This window comes from Neophocaena asiaeorientalis, unplaced genomic scaffold (genome assembly GCF_003031525.2).
Source record: "Neophocaena asiaeorientalis asiaeorientalis breed wild unplaced genomic scaffold, Neophocaena_asiaeorientalis_V1.1 scaffold106, whole genome shotgun sequence".
Taxonomy (NCBI): domain Eukaryota; kingdom Metazoa; phylum Chordata; class Mammalia; order Artiodactyla; family Phocoenidae; genus Neophocaena; species Neophocaena asiaeorientalis.
Window position 1 is genome coordinate 310,338 of NW_020172597.1, and position 21,006 is coordinate 331,343.

The window sequence follows — 21,006 nt, forward strand, 5'->3', positions numbered from 1 at the left end:
CTGCAGCTTGTCAGCTTGAAGTGTTGAATTATTTTAATCATTGATTTTCATCTTCAAAATTGATGCTGCCTAGAGACTTGTAGGGCATCTTTTAATTATGATTTGCAGTTTCTGCTGGGCTATGTTCTGTTCCTGGGGATAGGGGATAGTTTTTTTTTTTTTTTACTAGTCTTCCACCAAGGCCTGAACACCTTCTACCCCAGAGCCTGGAGTCATGCTCCATGGATGAGAGGTGAGGAGGGAACCCAGATCATCTCTGGACACCGCCCCTTCTGTATCCCCAGAACACATGCATGGGAGCATAATGTAAATTTGCATTTTGTAAGTTGCTGTTGTGTGTTGGACACCATGCTAGTCATTTCTTCTTTTTCTTTTCAATTTGTATATTTTTGGCTGCATTGGGTCTTTGTTGCTGTGCGCCGGCTTTCTCTAGTTGCGGCCAGCGGGGCCTGCTCTTCATTGCGGTGCATGGGCTTCTCATTGCGGTGGCTTATCTTGTTGCAGAGGACGAGCTCTAGGTGCAAGGGCTTCAGTAGTTGCAGCACGCGGGCTCAGTTGTTGTGGCTCGTGGGCTCTAGAGCACAGGCTCAGTAGTTGTGGCGCACGGGCTTAGTTGCTCCACGGCATGTGGGATCTCCCCAGACCAGGGCTCGAACCCGTGTCCCCTACATTGGCAGGCAGATTCTTAACCACTGCACCACCAGGGAAGTCCCTAGTCATTTCTATTATTTCACATTTGTGAGCATTTGTGAGCACAGAGAGTATGGAAACGGCCTGAGAGCTGGACAGAGTGGCCTGGAGTGATCAGTGGTGAGAAGAAAAGTAAGGAATGGGTTTATTTACTTGTTTGCCTATGGCCTAATTTAATTATAGTAAAGTGAGATTATCTTAAATGTAAAACTTGGGTATACATATGTGTACACCCCCCACCATATCAAGGTAGCCTAGAGACTCCCTCTTGCCCCCCCAAAATCAATATCTCCCAAAAGTAAGCACTTCTGACTCCTTTCACCATAGATTTGTTTTTTCTAGTCTTTCACTTTCATATAAATGGAATTATATGGTATATCCTCTTTTATGTGTGACTCCTTTCACTCAACGTTTTGACTGTGAAAGGAAAGGTTCTTTAATATAAATCATCTTACCTGACCAAGATTTTGGTTTGGGTCCAGCTAAGAGATTCAACCCAAGTCCTTAGAGACGTTGCCTCTGACTCCTTGCTTACTAGCATGGTCCTGAAATCAGTTTGGATGTGACTTTTCTCCCACATTCCCTCTCCTCCTCTACTTCTTCTTTCCTCTCTTCCTCCTCCTCTCCTTTCTCTCCCCACTGGCAATAGACATGTCTATCACCATGCTGTACTAGGAAGTCATTTCTGAGCTTTAGTTCTTGCCATTCTGGATGCAAAGGATGCAAAGGTGTTTCCTAAAGACACGGTGCTCAGAGCGGGATCGAGAAGGGCAAAAGATTGTTCCCTGTTATAGGTTGGATTCTGTCCTCCAAAAGAAGGATGTTGAAGTGCTAGCCCCAGTATGTCAGAATGTGACCTTGTCTGGAAATAGGGTCTTCACAGAGGTAACCAAGTTAGAAGGAGATCATTAGGGTGGGTCCTAATTCGGTAAGACAGGTGTCCTTATAAAAGAGGGAAATTTGGACACAAACACACTCAGGGAGAATGCCATGTGAAGATGAAAGCAGAGATGGGGTGATATCTCAAGCCAAGGAATATCAAAGATTGCCAGCAAAGCATCAGAAGCTGGGAAAGAGGCATGGAACAGATTCTCCCTCACAGTGTTCAGCAGGAATAATCCTGCCTATACCTTGATCACAGACTTCTAGCCTCCAGGACTCTGAGACCATACATTTCAGTTGTAGAAGCCAGTCAGTCTGTGGTAGTTGGTTAAGGTAGCCCTAGCGAACTAATATACCCCCAAAGGGAGCTCTGATCATTTTTTTTTTTCTAAATTTGTGTCATGGGACCAGCAGCAATCTCTGCAGAATCCTCTGTGCTGGAGCCACCAGACGTTAACTCAGCCCCAGGATGGGAGTGACTGAGGCGACAGCTCAGAGCTGGCAGACTGAGGAGGGGAGAAAGATCAATTTAACGAGCTCAGCAATGCCATTAATGAGGCACCAGGCAACATCCAGGGGCCTTCCGTGAAGGCTTACACCAGGGCAGGACAAGCTGAAGGATGCCATGAGCCAGGCCACGCCGGGTTCTGATGTGATGTGATCTGTCCTCTTGATGCCTTCCTTCCACAGGGCCCGGGATGGAGATGGGAGTGGACACAGAAAGTCCAGATGCATTGGGACTCCCGTCCCATTCTCTGGATTTGGGGCCTGGTCCTGTGCATGGCCTCACACCCCTCTAATACATCTCATACCTGAGTCCACCCTTATACACACCTGCACGCGACCGTGCCAGGCTTGGCAAAGGCAACTCTGCTCTGTATGTGTTTCCCTCCTCCTACTCCCACCCACTTTTGAAGTTCCATCTGGAACAGTTTGCTTCATAGGAGTATGACTGAGTATCTTGCTAGCCTGTCTGGCAAATACACAGGGAGCTTCCTGTCCAAATCCTACACCTTCTTTTTTTTTTTAATTTAATTTAATTTTATTTATTTATTTTTGGCTGTGTTGGGTCTTCGTTGCTGCGCAAGGGCTTTCTCTAATTGCAGCGAGTGAGGGCTCTCTTCGTTGTGGTGCACCGGCTTCTCACTGCAGTGACTTCTTTTGTTGCGGAGCACGGGCTCTAGGCACACAGGCTTCAGTAGTTGCAGCACGCAGGCTCAGTAGTTGTGGCTCACGGGCTCTAGGGCACAGGCTCAGTAGTTGTGGTGCATGGGCTTAGTTGCTCCGCGCATGTGGGATCTTTCCGGGCCAGGGCTCGAACCCGTGTCCCCTGCATTAGCAGGCGGATTCTCAACCACTGTGCCACCAGGGAAGCCCTACACCTTCTTTCCCTGCTATTTCATACTAGAAATCCCACCCCCATGTTCTATCCCTAAGGTCAGAACCAGGTCTCACTGCTTTCTACCAGAGCCAAAGACTCTGACCAACAACCTCCCTCCTCACCTACAGCTAAGGGCTCCCCCTATTCTGTCCCTGGAGATCTGGGTGGGGTCTGAGTCCCTCACTCAGGCTGTGTCTCCTATAACCGAATCTAGCCTATGATGATTTGCATGATGAGGGGGCGTGGGGCAGACCCCCACCATGAGCTATCTTAGAATCTCAATCACAGGTGAGCCTGAGGCCTGTGCCTGGGGTCCTTATAATGAAGTAAGCAGTGAGGAGAGAAGCAGGATGGGACCTGAGTTGTAGCCCTGGTTCTGCCTTTAGGGAAAGCTACTTCCCTTCAAAGTCTCAGATGATTTCTAAGTCTCACCTGAAAAATTAGGACAATAATCTCGACTATATAGAATTATGCAGATTAAATAAGTATATAAAATATTAGTTGCATGTGGTGTACACATACAATAGAATATTATTCAGCCTTAAGAAGGAAGGAGATTTTGACACATGTTACAACATGAATGACCCTTAAGGATATTATGCTAAGTGAAATAAGTCAGTTATATGAGGTACCTAGAGTAGTCAAATCCATGGAGACAGGATGTAGGATGGTGGTTGTCAGGGGCCGAGAGGAGAGGGGAATGGGGAGTTATTGTTTAATAGGTACAGAGGTTTTTATGCAAGATGAAAAGAGTTCTGGGGCTTCCCTGGTGGTGCAGTGGTTAAGAATCTGCCTGCCAATGCAGGGGACACAGGTTCGAGCCCTTGTCCGGGAAGATCCCACATGGGGCAGAGCAACTAAGCCCATGCACCTCAACTACTGAACCTGGGCTCTAGGACCCACGAACCACAACTACTGAGGCCACGTGCCACAGCTACTGAAGCCTGCGCACCTAGAGCCCGTGCTCCGCAACAAGAGAAGCCACCACAAGAAGCCCACGTACCGCAATGAAGAGTAGCTCCCGCTCGCTGCAACTAGAGAAAGTGCATGCACAGCAACAAAGACCCAACACAACCAAAAATAAAAATAAATAAATTTATAAAAATAAAAAAAGAGTCCTGGAGCTGGATGGTGGTGATGGTTACATGACAATGTGAATATGAGAAGGGGGAGTGGAATCCAATAGGAACAGGATAAAAGTGTCCAGATTGCAAGTGAGACATCTGGGCAGCAGACAGACTAGTGAGTTGGAAGAACATGACTTGGACATAGGTGAGATTTATAAACAAAAGGAGAAGCAAATTGGAGCCCACCCCAATATTTGAAGGGTGGGTGGAGGAAATGGAGCACAGGACCAAGAATGAGGTCTCACAGAGGAGGAAGAGGATGAGCATAGAGCATTGTCATAGAAGGTAAGGGGGGAGAGGGTCTCAGGAGAAACACAGGCAACTGCAGTGTCAGATGTTTCGGACAGGTGGTGAGAAAGGCCATCAGGATGGATATTTGTACTTACTGACAACTCTATCAAGAGTTGTGGGGCAGAAGTCAGGTAGCCAGGTGTGGAAGAGAGAATGGAAGGGGAGGAAGTGTATCCATTGACCGTAACTATTCTTGCAAGAATTTTGGTAACAAAGGGAAGGGGGGGATTTGAAATGATGGCTTGAGGAGAGATAAGCCTGTTTGTAATGGAGAAAACCTAGGCAAGTTTATGGGCTAAAGAAGAGGCAGTAGATCAGGAGAAGGTGAAGATACAGATTGAAGGCACAGAAGAGTAAAGGGTTGACCGAGGGCCAGATATGTCCAGGCTTCCTACAAGCATCCCCTGCCCACCCTGTGTGTGCAGTGAGAGAATCCAGACCAACCCAGGCTCCACCTGTGCTGACAAGAGGGCACCCCTTTGCTCTTTTTTTTTTTTTTTTGCGGTACGCGGGCCTCTCACTGTTGTGGCCTCTCCCGTTGCAGAGCACAGGCTCTGGATGTGCAGGCTTAGCGGACATGGCTCACAGGCCTAGCTGCTCCGCGGCATGTGGGATCTTCCCGGACTGGGGCACGAACCCGTGTTCCCGCACGAACCTGCATCGGCAGGCGGACTCTCAACCACTGCGCCACCAGGGAAGCTGCCCCTTTGCTCTTTGACAAGGACAGATGTGGGTGTGTCGAGACTATGAATGGGGTGTGCTTGTGTCAGTGGCTACACTGTCCACACTGAGATTGACCACATACACCCTCCCTCCCACACCCGGCCTCATACACCCTTTCCAACACACTACTAGTACATAGTAGACATAACTAATTTACATGGGATTTTTGTTGAATATTCTATCTTATGGTCTTCACAAGGTTGTGAGGATCAAGTGAAAAGCATATCTAAATGCTCTGTAAAACTATGAATAATACAAATACTAGGAATTATTATTGAGAAACAAGCTTCACACACGTAAGCCCATGAACACACACTGAGGTTCTCATATATCAGCCTTGCACACACAGACTCACAAGCTCATACTGTTTGGCTAGGGCATGTATGCTCACATGGATCCATGAATCCGCTAAGACACACTCACACACTCCCCTGTAGGCCTACACAAATATGTCTGGGCTCATACACACAGTGCACCAAATTGCCCTACAGACTCACACACACCCAAGTTCATAAGCACGCTCTCACAGACAACACACTCATATATGCCCACTTAGGTTCACATATGTGCAAGTACACACACACACACACACACACACACACACACACACACACACACACACACACTGGAAGAATAAGAATCTTCCAGCCCGAAGAGGGCTGAGTTAACTTGACATCCATGAGCCAGAGGAGGACTTCTCAGTTAGTAAGTGATTTCACCAACCTGCTGCTTTGCTCCAAGACATCAGTATCAGCAGAGAATCAATCTGTCTGGGGCCAAGGCAGGCAGGGAGGCAGAAAGAGAGGAAGGGGTTTGTAAGAACAGAACTCTCCCCTCTCCCTCCTTGTCTGTCTCTCTCCAGATGCCCACGGCACCTCCCCCCATGTCCCTGAGCAGAAGCTGGGGATGCTCTGAGCCACAGTTTCTGTCTTTGGAGAGCCCTCAGCCCTCAGGCCAATGCCACACTCATCAAAAACATCTCATAGAACATCTGCACAAACTCAGCCGCCCCAAGCCCCTTTCTCCTTTCCTGGTTTCACTGCTGCATGCCCCAGCGCACAGATGGGTCCCCACTTGGGTGATGCAAACACTGAGTTCGGGAAGAGGAAGAGTTTTATCCAGGGAGCACGTGTTTGTTGTGCTGTCATCAGGGCCTCAGCCTTGCATGTGGCCTTTCGCAAGCCCCAGTCAGTTACCAGCCATTCTCCATAACAGCTGCTTCAAACCTTGTCAAGCCCACATCTCACCACCCCCTGGCTTCACTCTCAGGACATCATTCTCTTGAATGTTGAGAGAGAACATCACCTCTTTCTTTACAGAGAACATAAATAGATTAGGGACCATCAGAAGCAAAACTTTTAACTTCATGAACCCCTTCCAGTAGAAACCCAGTCACATTTGTTCTCATCCTTATCGCCTCCCATCTCAGCAATGTCCACAGCTAATTGCTTACTGTTGCTCTGTATCCCACTCCCACCTCTTCTAGAAACCTTCTCCATCAACTATCCCCCCATCTCCTGTATCTTCAGTCCCTTGCTCTTTATTAGATCTTTCCCTTCACATATAAATATGTTCACCATCTCTTCCATCTTAAGAAATATGTTATTCTTCTATACAGCATTTCACTATCTGTCACTCTGTCTCTCTCCTTCTGTTCATTGACAATATTCTTGAGTTGTCTCCATTCACTTCTCCTCTTCTTACTACACTTTTTCTATTCCCAACTCACTGCTGTCTTCTGCACAAGATCCTATCCCCTTTCCACCCGCATACAACTGTCCCTCCAAGAGCACCAGCCATCTCGTTTGAGTTAGACAAGTGTCCACTTCACAGTCCCTATAGTTGGGACCTCTTGGCGACATGGGATGTTGTTGACCATTCCCCAATTCTTGAGACTCTCTCCCTGCTGGCTGTCTTCTCTCTTGGCAAGTATTGACTCTTTCTCATCTTCTTCTTACCTCTCTGAACACCCATTATTGGCCTCTTCTTCCTCTACCTTATTCTTAAACTTCCCATGTCCAATCAATATTAATTCTGTAGCTTCTACCTTCTAAAGATTTCTAAAAGAAATCCACTTCTCTTCTTCACAACCGAGACTCTCAGCTTTAACTTGAATTCAAACAACACCTCCCTAACTGGGTTCCTTGGACCCGCTCTTGCCTTTTCTAACTTACGCTTGCGGGATCTCAGTTCCCTGACCAGAGATTGAACCTGGGCCATGGCAGTGAAAGCCCGAAATCCTAACCACTAAGCCACCAGGGAACACCCTAAGTGATCCTTTTAAAGTATAAATCTGGGACTTCCCTGGTGGCGCAATGGTTAAGAATCTGCCTGCCAACGCAGGAGACACGGGTTTGAGCCCTGGCCTGGGAAGATCCTACATGCCGCAGAGCAACTAAGCCCGTGTGCCACAACTACTGAGCCTGTGCTCTAGAGCCTGTGAGCCACGACTACTGAGCCCGCGTGCTGCAAATACTGAAGCCCGTGCACCTAGAGCCCGTGCTCCGCAAGCCCCCGCTTGCCGCAACCAGAGGAAGCCTGCGCACAGCAACGAAGACCCAACACAGCCAATAAATTAATAAATAAATAAACTTATTTTTAAAATACATAAAGTGAAAATCTGACTGTATCTTTTGTTGCTTAAAATCTTTCGTTTGCCCATAGGATAAAACCCAAACTCTGAGAAAGTGCTTAAGGAGACTCTCTATTCTCAGACCCCACCTTCCTCTGTACCTCAGCTCTCACACCTACCCCTTTGCCTTCTACATGCCTTCTCTGTTCAGCTGAACCATTTTCAGCTCTTCAAATACAGCAGGATTTGGGCTTTTAAACACTTCTGGGCATTTAAACATGGTATTATCTCTGCCCAGAACACCCTCCCCTACCCTTGCTTCCCCTCTGTACCTAAGCATTGTCCTTCTGGACTCAATTCAGCCATCAATTCCTCCTTAAAGCCACGCCTCCCATCCATCCATTTATTCACTTGTCCATTTATTCAGTAAGGGTAGCCACTTGTAAACTTTAAGAGCCTCAAGAAGAATGCTCAGTCCACCCATGGACCCTCTAGTGAAGTGAGGAAAGTGGAGGAAGAGGACTGTAGGGTCCTAATAATTTGATGGGAGTCAAAGCTACTGAGAAAACAAGGGTTCACTGAACATAGAATGATAGTACTACATAGAAAAATAGAAAGCCAATAAGGAGAGCTATGGGATCCCTCCCGTGTATGTTTTAGTTAAAGGTTCTCCTCTGGCTGTAATAAACTTACAAAGGGCATAGAGAATCCTACACTGACCAGGAAAGCAGATTTAATAACAAGTCATAGTTATTGGGCATTACAGGTACTAGATGAAGCATGTAATGTACATTATCTAACAATCCTTGGGACAAGATAAGTATTACTATTCTCATTTTGCAGAGGAGGAAAGTAAGATTCAGAAGGTTAAGTGGTTTGCACAAATTCTCACAGCGAATTAGTGGCAGAGTCAAAGTTCAAATGCAAAGTCTCTCTGAACCCAAAGCCAAGTTCCTGACCTTGACATTCTTCTGCCTGTGATTACTTACCGGGGTGGGTTTGGAGGGAGGTTCAAATATGCCAAGGAGATGCGGAGCCCATCGGTAATTCCCACACTTAATGTCCCCATGGCACCCATCCTGTGTGTGCTGACAGTTTGACAACTTACACAGCTGCTGGTTTGCTTGGAGGAGATCTCTGTTAATTAAAATAGCACAAAGGGAGAGCAGCACACAAACCATGTCAGTGGGTAATTAATGCAAAGGAGGGCCCAGGCACACAGGAATGCTCAGCCTTTACCTGCCAGAACCCATCTTCACTCGCATCTCCCAGCCTAAATTTGCCACTTTGTCCCTCTGGCCATGAGCTGCTGCCTGCTTGCCTACCTCCATGGATGGGGAAGGGAGGACCTGTCCTTTGGGGACAGAACCTGGGCTTCTACTCTTACTGGACTCTGATCCCTCAACCTCCTCTTAACTATCCGTGTCTCCCAGGAGATCCAGAAGGACAGGATGAGCCAGAGATAAGCCATCCACGGCCCAGGGCTTTGGGGCATCATTTCTGAGGAAGTGTTAGTCTCTACCTGCCCCTGCCCCAACAAGAAGATCACTGCCTTATCTCCCATGGCAGGGGTCCTGAGTCAGCCTGCTTCTGTATACAGTGTATTGGGATGAACTGAACCCATCTTCTCTGCTGCCTCTCCCAGGGTTTGTGCTTGCTTCCCTACGGGACCTACAGCCTGGTCCTGAATCTCACTGCTCTGCTGGGGTCCTGACCTCCTTCCTGTCCCTTCTCTCATTTCATTATCACCATATCCCCAGCAAGTACACTTCAAAAGGATGTTTCTCCATTACACAGATGAAGTTCAGGGCAGCAAGGTAGCTTGTTCAAAGGCAACAGAAGTTTTCCTTTCTTTGTTCAGATGCTGCACTCTTCTGGGTTTCCAGCTTATCCAACAGATAAGCATTCTTGCTTATCTGTTTTTAACAAACTTTTTATTTTGGAATAACTTTAGATTTACAGAACAGTTACAAAAGATAGTACAGAGAGTTCCTGTATACCCCTCACTCAATTTCCCCATTATAACATTTTATATTGCCATGTTGTATCTGTCAAAACTAAGAAATTGATGGTGTGTACCTAGTTTTGAGTCAGGCATTTTTTTTCTCCCTAGGAGATGAGCTCTAAATTTCTCTCTTCTCCATCCAGAGATCCAATGAAGAGTGTGGATGCTTGCAATGTGACCCCTTCCGTGCCAGCACAGCCCCCCTGCATCCCTACACTGCCCAAACCACCTCCCCCCAAATAAAGCCAGAAAGACCGTCCAAGGAGAAACACCTACCAGGACCAGAGGCTCAAACTCCCAGGCAGTGTCCTCCAGGTGCCCTACTCATCAAGTTCCTCTTTCCATAAGTCACCAAAGCTACCTCTTGCCCATAAACACTCCCTTTTCTGCTAATTTCTTCACTAACTCTACCGTGGATCCTCGTGAGCATCCACCCAATACCAACTCTATCTTCAAAGCTCTCAATCAGATTCAATGCAGCAAATATTTACCGAAGCACAGAAACAATTCCAATCCAGTCCCTGACCTTGAGCAGCTCTTGCTCTCTTGGGAGAATTAGACAGCTCTGCCTATGATTAAAACAGCAGTTAGTAAGTGAAGCAGTGGAGCACTGTGGTTAAGCGCTTGAAGTCTTCAGTCAGAAGGCTGTGTGACTTCGGGTTAGTGATGTTAGTTTCCATGAGCATCAGTTTTCTTAACTCTAAAATAAGAAAAATAGTAGAACCTACTTCGTAAAGTGTTTATAACCATTTAATTGCAAAAAGTTACCTATCATTTATTGAGTAGTTACTATCTGCCAGGCACTGTGTCAATTGTTTTGCCTTTTTATTTATTTATTTATTTTTGTGGTACGCGGCCCTCTTACTGTTGTGGCCTCTCCCGTTGCGGAGCAGAGGCTCCGGACGCGCAGGCTCAGTGGCCATGGCTCACGGGCCCAGCTGCTCCGCGGCATGTGGGATCTTCCCGGACCGGGACACGAACCCGTGTCCCCTGCATCGGCAGGCGGACTCTCAACCACTGCGCCACCAGGGAAGCCCTGTTTTGCCTTTTTAAAGTCAAGGCTTAGTAATAAAATCTTACTTGCCTTTACAGTCAAAGCTAGAGATGATGGTGGCCTGAATGAAGGCAATGACTTGGGGAAGGAAAGATGGATTTAATAAACATTTTACAAGTAAGTAACCTATAGTATTTAGGGAGAGTGAGTCGAGCATGATGTCCAGTTATGTAGCTTAGGCCCCTGAGCAGATGCTGGTGTCATTTACTGTGAGAAGGAAACTGGAGGAGGAGTAGGTTTGGAGATGGTGGTGAATTCTGCTTGAGCATGATGCAGTGAAGGAGTCTTTGGGACATTCAAATAGAGATTCCTTCAGACAGTTGCATATATGTGCCCAAAGGCAAGAATAGAAATAAAGTCTTTGAGGGACTTCTCTGGTGGTCCAGTGGTTAAGAATCCGCCTGCCAATGCAGGGGACATGGGTTTGAGCCCTGGTCCAGGAAGATCCCACATGCCGTAGAGCAACTAAGCCCGTGCATCACAACTACTGAGCCTGCACTCTAGAGCCCGTGTGCCACAACTACTGAGCCCACGTGCCAAGAGCCCGTGCTCCACAGCAAGAGAAGCTGCCACAATGAGAAGCCCACGCACCTCAACAAAGAGTAGCCCCCGCTCGCCGCAACTAGAGAAAGCCCACGCACAGCAATGAAGACCCAACGCAGCCAAATAACTAAATAAATACATAAATAAATTAATTTTTTAAAAAAAGAATCCACCTTCCAATGCAGGGGGGCACAGGTTCAATCCCTGGTGGTAGAACTAAGATCCCACATGCCACGGGGCAACTAAGCCCGCTCACCGCAACTACTGAGTTCCTGCACTCTGGAGCCCACACGCTGCAAAGAGAGAAGCTCTCATGCTGCAAGTAGAGAAGCCCACGTGCCGCAGCTAAGACCTGACATGGCCAAATTTTTTTTAAAAGTCTTTTGAGGGCTTCCCTGGTGGCGCAGTGGTTGAGAGTCTGCTTGCCAATGCAGCAGACACGGGTTCGAACCCTGGTCCGGGAAGATCCCACATGCCGCGGAGCGACTGGGCCCGTGAGCCATGGCCGCTGAGCCTGCGCGTCTGGAGCCTGTGCTCCGCAGCGAGAGGCCGCGACAGTGAGAGGCCCGCGCACCGCAATGAAGAGTGGCCCCCGCTTGCCACAACTAGAGAAAGCCCTCGCACAGAAATGAAGACCCAACACAGCCATAAATAAATAAATAAATAAATTTATAAAAACAAAAAAGTCTTTTGACACATCAGTTTATAGATGATAGTTGAAAGCATTTGTGTGGATATGATTGCTCAAGTAGAATCAGAAAAAAAAAAGACAGAATTCGAAGGAGCAAGAATATTTAAGAAGTAAATAGAAGAGCAGTCTGTCAAGAGGTGAAAAGTTTTTTTTGATATTTGGAAACATTTTTAACATTATCGCTTCTTGCATCCTACACCTTCTTTCTGGATTTAATGTCTTTCTTGCTGACATATATCCTTTAAAAATTATTTTAGAAAGATTGTCTTTGTCTTCATGTGACTGAAATAACTTTATCTTGCTCTCACCTTGCTGTGACAGGTCAGTGAGGTATAGAACTCTAAGTAGACAGTTGTTTTCTTTCAGCACTTTGATATTATTCCATTACCTTCCAGCATCTATTGTTGCTGTTGGGAATTTGGCTGCATTGGGTCTTCGTTGCTGCACACGGGCTTTTTCTAGTTGCAGCGAGCAGGGGCCACTCTTCATTGTGGTGCGTGGGCTTCTCATTGCGGTGGCTTGTCTTGTTGCGGAGCATGGGCTCTAGGAGTGCGAGCCTCAGCAGTTGTAGCATGCAGGCTCAGTAGTTGTGGCTCGCGGGCTCTAGAGCGCAGGCTCAGTAGTTGTGACACGGGCTTAGTTGCTCCGCGGCATGCGGGATCTTCCTGGACCAGGGTTCGAACCCATGACCCCTGCATTGGCGGGCAGATTCTTAACCACTGTGCCACCAGGGAAGCCCCCACTGTTATTTTTTTATAATGTTGAATATATGCCTCAAATATTTTCTTTCTCTCTTTGAGCACTTAAAAATCCTATTATTCTATTACCTCTGCTTCGCAGACTATCTCTTATGATATTCGATTTCTTTACTTGATTTGTAATTTTTATTTATGACATATTCTGGGAAATTTTCTCCCATGGGAGTCTATAAACACCCTGGGTTGTGCACTAGGTTGTGGATTACCTATGACCAAGGTGGTTCATTGGATCTGGATCAATTTTTTTTCTTGGGTTGGGGCTATTTTGAGGTTAGGCTTTCTGTATCAGGAAGGTAATGAAGAATTGTAGCCCTCTACTCACATATTGCTCAGGCCAGAGGTTCAGAGTTCTCAGGGTTGACATGAACACCTCCCCTAAGCTGGACTAAGTGGCCCATTTCCACTTCTGTCCATATCCCCCAGGCAATGGGCAGGTAGAGAGTTTGTAAGTCCAAATTAAAAGACTGTACAGCCCTTTCCTGCTTCCAGTTTTATGCAGAGAGCCCAATTCTCGCCTATGGTCTTGCCTCCTGCCCCAGCATGTAGTGTTGTAAGCCCAGCCCCAAAGCTTAGATCTCAACTTCTTCATGGGCAACAGAGCTTTGGCTCCAACTCACCCCTGAAGGAACTGTAGTGTTGTTCTGGTATTTGAAATTTTACCTTTGTTGCTTTCAAGCTCAGCTATACACTCTTTATAATTGGAAGAAAAAAAAACAAAACTAAAAGCTTCTGTCTCACATTTCTATGTTTTTGGAGCAAAATGCCAGCTCAGTCTGACATCTTAAGCAGAAATGCTGGGAAGAAACTATTACAAAGGTATGGTGAGAACATGTAGACAATGATGTCCCAGAAGACAACAGATAAAAAGGTTTCAAGAAAGGGAATCAAATGTATCATATTGATGGGCTTCCCTGGTGGTGCAGTGGTTGAGGGTCCGCCTGCCGATGCAGGGGACACGGGTTCGTGTCCTGGTCCGGGAAGATCCCACATGCCGCGGAGCAGCTGGGCCCCTGAGCCATGGCCGCTGAGCCTGTGCGTCCGGAGCCTGTGCTCCGCAACGGAAGAGGCCACAACAGTGAGAGGCCTGCGTACCGCAAAAAAAAAAAAAAGTATCATATTGAATATTGCATTGTGGACAAGTGAAATAAGGACTGAATGCAAACCATTAAATTTGAAGACATGAAGCTCATTGATTACCCTGGTGAGAACCATTTCATGGAGTAGTGGGAGACAAAAGCCTAATTAACTGTAGTGATCTAAAAAGTGAGAGGGAAGCAATAGAGAGAGGGAGATAAGAGGTTCTTCTGAAGTGGGACTTTGCAGAGAGAAGACTGGGCTGGTGGCAGTGGGAGAGGGGGAGCAGGAAGGTGTTTTTGGGCTGAGGGAAGGAAACAGTGGAGGCAGAAGATACAGGAAAGAAAAGAAGCCCACAAAGGCTAGAGAAGGCAGGGGTCAAATCCAAAGCTGTTGGTGGCCTTTCGCAGAAGGAGAAATCAGAATTCAGAGGGAAAGAAGGATGGGGAGAGCTCAAAGATCACCTGATGGGCGGGGGGGTTGAGGGGTTAGGCAAAGTGGGAGCTTGGCCCTGGTTGATGGAATAAGGAGGAGCAGAATGGGTAGGGGCTTACGGAAGGAGAGTGGGGAGGGTCTGAACATGTGGAATGGTGTGGGAATAGGCGAGGGAGCGTCACTGAGTGCCCCTCAAGAGCACCCTCCCACAATCCTCAGCAGGCAGCCTAGTGTGGATATTAGTCAAGCAGGTGTTGCAGGAAGCCAAGGGTGAGGGATTTGTGTGCTAGTGAGAATGTAGAACCGGTACAGGTGGGGCTGGGTGGCATAAGGGTTCGGAAAGAGAGAGAGAGGGACGGGGGGATGGTACAAACCATCCCTGGGCAGAGAATGGAAGCAAGAGAGGGAGTATTGGATGAAAGTTAAAGTTCCCAAAAGTAGAGCTTGGAAATTTTTTCTTGTATGTAAGTTGTTTTGCAAGTCTACTTGACTGGGGTTTGATCAGTAAATGAAGAATGAATGAATGAATGAAAAATATAGATCAAAGGAGAACTCGGAGAGAGAGAAGTGGGGAAGAGAGACAGGCATGTGGGCAGGTGGCTGGGGGAGTAGGTGAGTATAAAATAGCTGGACAGGGCTTCCCTGGTGGCGCAGTGGTTGAGGGTCCACCTGCCGATGCAGGGGACACGGGTTCGTGCCCCGGTCTGGGAAGAACCCACGTGCTACAGAGCGGCTGGGCCTGTGAGCCATGGCCGCTGAGCCTGCGCGTCCGGAGCCTGTGCTCCGCAACAGGAGAGGCCACAACAGTGAGAGGCCTGCGTACCGCAAAAAAAAAAAAAAAAGCTGGACAGACAGACCGACTCTCTTCTCCCTAAACTTGATCTTTCTAGACCCAGTTATATTCTCTGCATTTCTCTTCTGTTTCCTTCCTCTGCCTCCTCCTGTTCTCTAGGAGCTCAGCGCCAAGGCTGGAGTGGGGCTGGGAAGTTATTTTGTGGAGGGCTGGTTCTGAGGGCTGGCACTGGGGTGGGAGGCAGCAACTTCAGGGATGCTGGAGTACGGTAGGCAGCTGAGACAGAGAGGGAGAGGGGGAGGGGAGGCAGAGGTGCCCTAGGCATGGAAGCTGCACAGGTGTCAGAGACAGAGACTTAATGATGAGCCCGAGGTCCACCTGCACAGATGAGCAGGGCTGGGAGGTGGAAGCTGTGGGGAAACTGGAAAAGGGACACATTCATTTTTCAGTGCACTTCTCTCTCCTTACACACCACACACACACACACACACACACACACACACACACACACACACACACACACGCCTTTAATAAAGAGCCAGAGGCTTACTCTGTTCTGGCTCTCACTCCATTTCCGCAAAGGACCCTCTGGGAAAGAGGTTGTAAAAAGGGGCCAAGAGGATCTTGGGGAAGGAATGGAGCTGCTTTCTCCCCTGGGCTTTGCCTGTCTATGCACCTGCCTGGGAGAGACCCAGCTAGTCAGGTCTCTGGTGAGCTGGGATTGCAGCGGGGGAGGGTTAGAGCACCCAGAGCAAGGCCAGGAGGCTGACTGTGTGCTCAGCTCAGGAGCAGGCACTTGGCCAGAACCCTAAGCCTCTGGAGCCCCAGCTCAGCCCCTCCGAAGAGGCCTAACCTCAGCCTGGGAAGCTCCTCAGTGCCCCCTCCCCAACCCTAACACACTAGCGTCATGGGAACCCAGGACACCCACTGAACCCAGGGCCATTAGCTTCTCTTCTGGGTCCTCCTTCTCTGACCCTGGAATTGGGACAGTGGGGGTAGGGCTGAGCTAAACCACTGCACAAGCGAGGGGCTCAGCTGCCTGTAAGGTCAGGTTCTCAGGACCCCAATTCCAACCCTCACAGCCCACAGTCATTCACATCTGTTCTGGAAGAGCGACTAATCTATGGGAGTTGTACAAACACCATCCTAACAACCACGGGTGTCACTCCCAGTTCCTGGCCCTAGGGATAAAGACCTTCCCTCTGCTCTCACCTGCTTGAGGAGGGGTCCAGCAAATACACATCTGCCCACCCATAAGCTGGAGACTCCCTTATGTAACTACCTGTGCCTTCGAGGCTATATTCAAATAACAATAATCCCAGCCCCTACCCTGGGTGACCACAGAAGTCATCCCCTCGCTCTTGTATTTCTGAGCTTTCTGGGAAGTGTTTACATGTTCCTCTAACTCATTGCTGGCCACTCAGGGAGCTAAGTGTGGTTGTGAGATTGTGGACTGTACAACTCTAGTGTACCATTCACATAGACTATGATGATCATAGAACCATCTTTGTACTTCTTCCAGTCACCACTGACTGTCAAGTCCACTGACACCAGTTCAGGTTCTTCTCTCTCTCTCTTTTTTTTCCCCAAAAGGCACTGATTACCCAAGTCAAAGAGGTGAATCCTTCCAAAATCGGAATTTGAGTTTTTGTAACACCTGATTCGAGCTGTCCATGCTCATTACTTGTAGACTTGTTTTTTGGTAGTGGGTATAAGCTAATTATTTTGTTAGTCACCAACCACAAGTAATTTATTTTTCAATTATGACTTATAAAGCGCCACATCACCTATAGGGTTTTTTGGTCCCTAGGCTCAGATGGCTGGTGTAACTTGTGTGCTGCTCGCTTGCAAATTGTGATGATGCTGAGTGTGGATTGTGTGAAGTCACTTAGGTCCGATTTGTCCAGGCAAGTCAGGGATGGATGCACTCTCACAAGAGTGGAGCTTGTGGCAATCACTCTTTTGGTTTGTTTTTATGTATCTGGTAAAATACACATAACATAAAATTTACCTTCCTCATAATTTTTTTTTTTCGGTATGCGGGCCTCCCACTGTTGTGGCCTCTCCCGTTGCGGAGCACAGGCTCCGGACACACAGGCTCCGGACGCACAGGCTCAGCGGCCATGGCTCATGGGCCCAGCCGCTCCGCGACATGTGGGATCCTCCCAGACCGGGGCACGAACCCGTGTCCCCTGCATCGGCAGGCGGACTCTCAACCACTGCGCCACCAGGGAAGCCCCTCTTCATCATTTTTTTAATCTTAATCTTTCTTAAGTGTACAGTCCTGTGGCATTAGGTACATTCACATTGTTGTGTAACTAAAACCACCATTCATCTCTAGAACTCTCTTCTCATCTTGTGAAACTGAAACCCCTTACCCACTACACAGTAACACCCCATTCCTCCTGCTCCTTGGCCCCTGCCAACCACCGTTCTACTTTCTGTCTTTCTGAATTTGACTATCCTACATTATCTAAGTGGAATCATATTTGCCATTTAGTGACTGGCTTATTTCACTTAGCATAATGTCCTCTAGTTTCCTCCGTGTTTTTGCATGTATCAAAATTTCCTTCTTCTTTAATGCTGAATTATATTCCATTGTACGTATAGACCACATTTTGTTTCCATTCACCCACTGATGGACACTTGTGTTGCTTCCACCTTTTGGCTACTGTGAGTAATGCTGCTATGAACATCTTTGAGTTCTTGCTTTCAGTTCTTTGGGGCACTAACCCAGAGGCAAAATTTTCTGGATAGTATGCTAATTCTATGCATATCTTTTTGAGGAATTGCCGTACCGTTTTCCACAGCAGCTGCACCATTTTATATTCCCATTAGCAATATACAGAGACTCCAATTTCTACACATCTTCACCAACATTTGTTCTTTCCTGGTTTTGTTTTCCAAATTCTGATGAGGTCAGCCTCTGCTGACTGTAGGGCCTAGTGCAGGGAAAGGTAGGACAATCAGTAGCCTGGAGAGACTTTTGGAACAGGCTTCATATTTATGAAGAGCCTAAATTTTGTACTTCTAGTTCTAATGAGATTATATATAGGTTTGGGGTTTTTTGGTATCACTATTAAAATAATTAATTTATTAATGGAAGCATTTAAATTATATCACATTTTGGGAGTTCCCTGGTGGCCTACTGGTTAGGATTCTGGGCTTTCACTGCTGTGGCCCAGGTTCAATCCCTGGTCGGGGAAATGAGATCCCGCAAGCCTCATTGCGCGGCCAAAATAAATAAATAAAACAAACCTTTGGAAAAAAACAATAAATTATATCACATTTAAAGCACACTGCTTTGGTATTAGACATTTTTTAATATACCCTGGACCCTCATATAAACAAAAGTGGCCTGGGCTCAGTCAGCCTCGGAGAGACCCTGATTGGTGGCCCTTTAGAAAACACTAGTCTCGAGCTTCCCTGGTGGTGCAGTGGTTAAGAATCCGCCTGCCAATGCAGGGGACACAGGTTCGAGCCCTGGTCCAGGAAGATCCTACATGCCGCCCGTGCACCACAGCTACTGAAGCCTGCGCTCCTGGAGCCTGTGCTCCGCAACAAGAGAAGCCACTGCAATGAGAAGCCCGTGCACGGCAATGAAGTAGCCCCTGCTCTCTTCAACTAGAGAAAACCCACTTGCAGCAACGAAGACCCAGCACAGCCAAAAATAAATAAATTAATTAAAAAGAAAAAAAGAAAACACTTGTCTCAACTTATGTTGTCATGCCTCTGTTCCCTTTTCTGTATATTCTTCCTTTTCCACCCCCTCCATGTAGGCCTGTATTCCCTCAGATGCAGTCTCTGCTCTCTGGCCCCTCATCTCCCATCATCTTGCCTACTGCCCCACGTCCACCTTGATACAACAAACTGTCTCCAAATCTTCATCTCTCAAACAAACTTTTCTCCCAAGCCCAGATATGTGCTTCCAACTGTCTAAAGTTGGTTCCCAGAAAATAGAATCTGAGGTGGAGCTCTGCAAGCAGAAAGTTTATTGGGGAGGGCTCTTGGGGTCAACATCAGTGGGGAAGGGGAGGAAGTAGAATTGGGCAGTTGAAAGAACCTAATGGTCAAAACAAAAGCCACAATCAATCCTAACATGAGTTCTGGAATGTGGTCCTGCCTTGACCAAGGGTGCCTGGCCTTTGTATCCCCACGTTGGTCAATCGTTGATGTTGGCTGCCTGAGAAGGCAGTGTGACCTTGGGCCAGGTGACTCTCTTAGCGGAGGTCAAATACAGAGAGGGACTCAGCTGAGAGCTCTCAGCCACCCACACTTCCAGAAATGGGGGAATGACTGTTTTGGCCCTGAAAGAGGGATCCGGGGGATGTACCGCAACAGTCACCACTTGGACATCCTTGGGTACCTCAAAATCAATATGCCCCAGATTGAACTGAACCTGCTTCTTTGCTGGGTTTCTCTCATGTTATGACCAAACTCCTAGGCTTGTCAGGTCTGAGTCAGTTATCCTCCCTCGCTGTTACCCTGTAACCAACTGGTACTTCATCTCAGAGAGGGTATTAGACTTTGCCTAAAGTCTCTTGAATTCATCCCCATCTCCTCCTTTCCCACTATCACTGGCCTGGCTCAGGTCCTCACAACCTTACGGCTTCAATTGCCTTCCAAAAGGTTCAGTGGAAAGAGCCAGTTAGCACAGAATAGGTGCTACATGAAATGTTTATTGGGATACTGTTTAAAAAAAGAGAGATACTCAGCCTCACTAGAAATCAGGAAGAAAGGAAGGGATAAAGGAAGGAGGAAATTAAAATAACAGTTTAATAATATATAGTTAATTGTAGTATTATATATAACAATATATAACATAGTTTATTAATTGTAATGTATACAATCATATCTAATATTATTAATTTTGTATTCATTAAATTTGCAAAGGTGTCTTTTTTTTTTTGGCTGTGCCACAGGGCACGCGGGATCTTAGTTCCCCAACGAGGGTTGCAACCCGTGCCCCCTGCAATTGAAGCGCAGGACCACCAGGGAAGTCCCTGCAAAGATGTCTTTGAAAATGACTTCATGATATCTCTCAAGAGCAAAAAAAGACACTTTGATCCAGGAATTCTAACCCTGAGAATCTACCCCAAACACAGTTGACCCTTGAGCAATGTGGGGGTGTTTTGTGGCGCTGACCCTCTGAGCAGTAGAAAATCTGCATGTGACTTACAGTCATCCCTTCCTGTTCATGGTTCCTCTGTATCTGCAGTTCTTCATGAAGGGATTTAGTCAATCACATGGTCCTGTAGTATTTACAACTGAAAAAAATCTGCATTTAAGTGCACCTGCACAGTTCAGACCTATTTTGTTCAAGGGTCAATTGTAGTTTGAAATATGAGGGGCAACATGAGGGAAAATAGGAACAAAGATGTTAATTATAAGCATTAGAGTGAAAAAAAATGTTGGAGGCAACTTAAACGTCTAATAGAGGATGAGTTAAGTAAGTTGTGGTTTGTTCTATGTAACGTTATAAAATCATTAAAAATAATGGTCAAAAAGTCTGTGCAACAGCATGGAAAGTGATTACTGCAAGGTTAAGTCAAAAAATTAGGATTCATCAGGCTTATACATTACGATTGCATGTAAAAAAATACGATCAGGGAAAACAATCTGAAAGAAAATACACCAGCGTGATAAGAGTCCTTGTATTACAGAAAAGTCATGCCTGGTATCTTTAACCCCTCTCCCCTCACCATAAGCCCCCCCTCATTCTTAGATGTTGACAACATTGTTTTCTTAGTATGTAAAGTACTACAGAAATGCAACTTCAAGCCATCTATATGGAGCCATCCATAATCCTACAACCTTATTTTTCAGACTTGTAGTTGGTGGCCTTATTACTTTTATAATATGAGATGAGATGATATATAATGTAATATAATTATAATATAATAAATTAAAATGCATCAGTATTTTTTATTGCTGGGTAGCAGTCCATTGTATGGGTATGCCATATTTGTTTATCCACTTATCAGTTA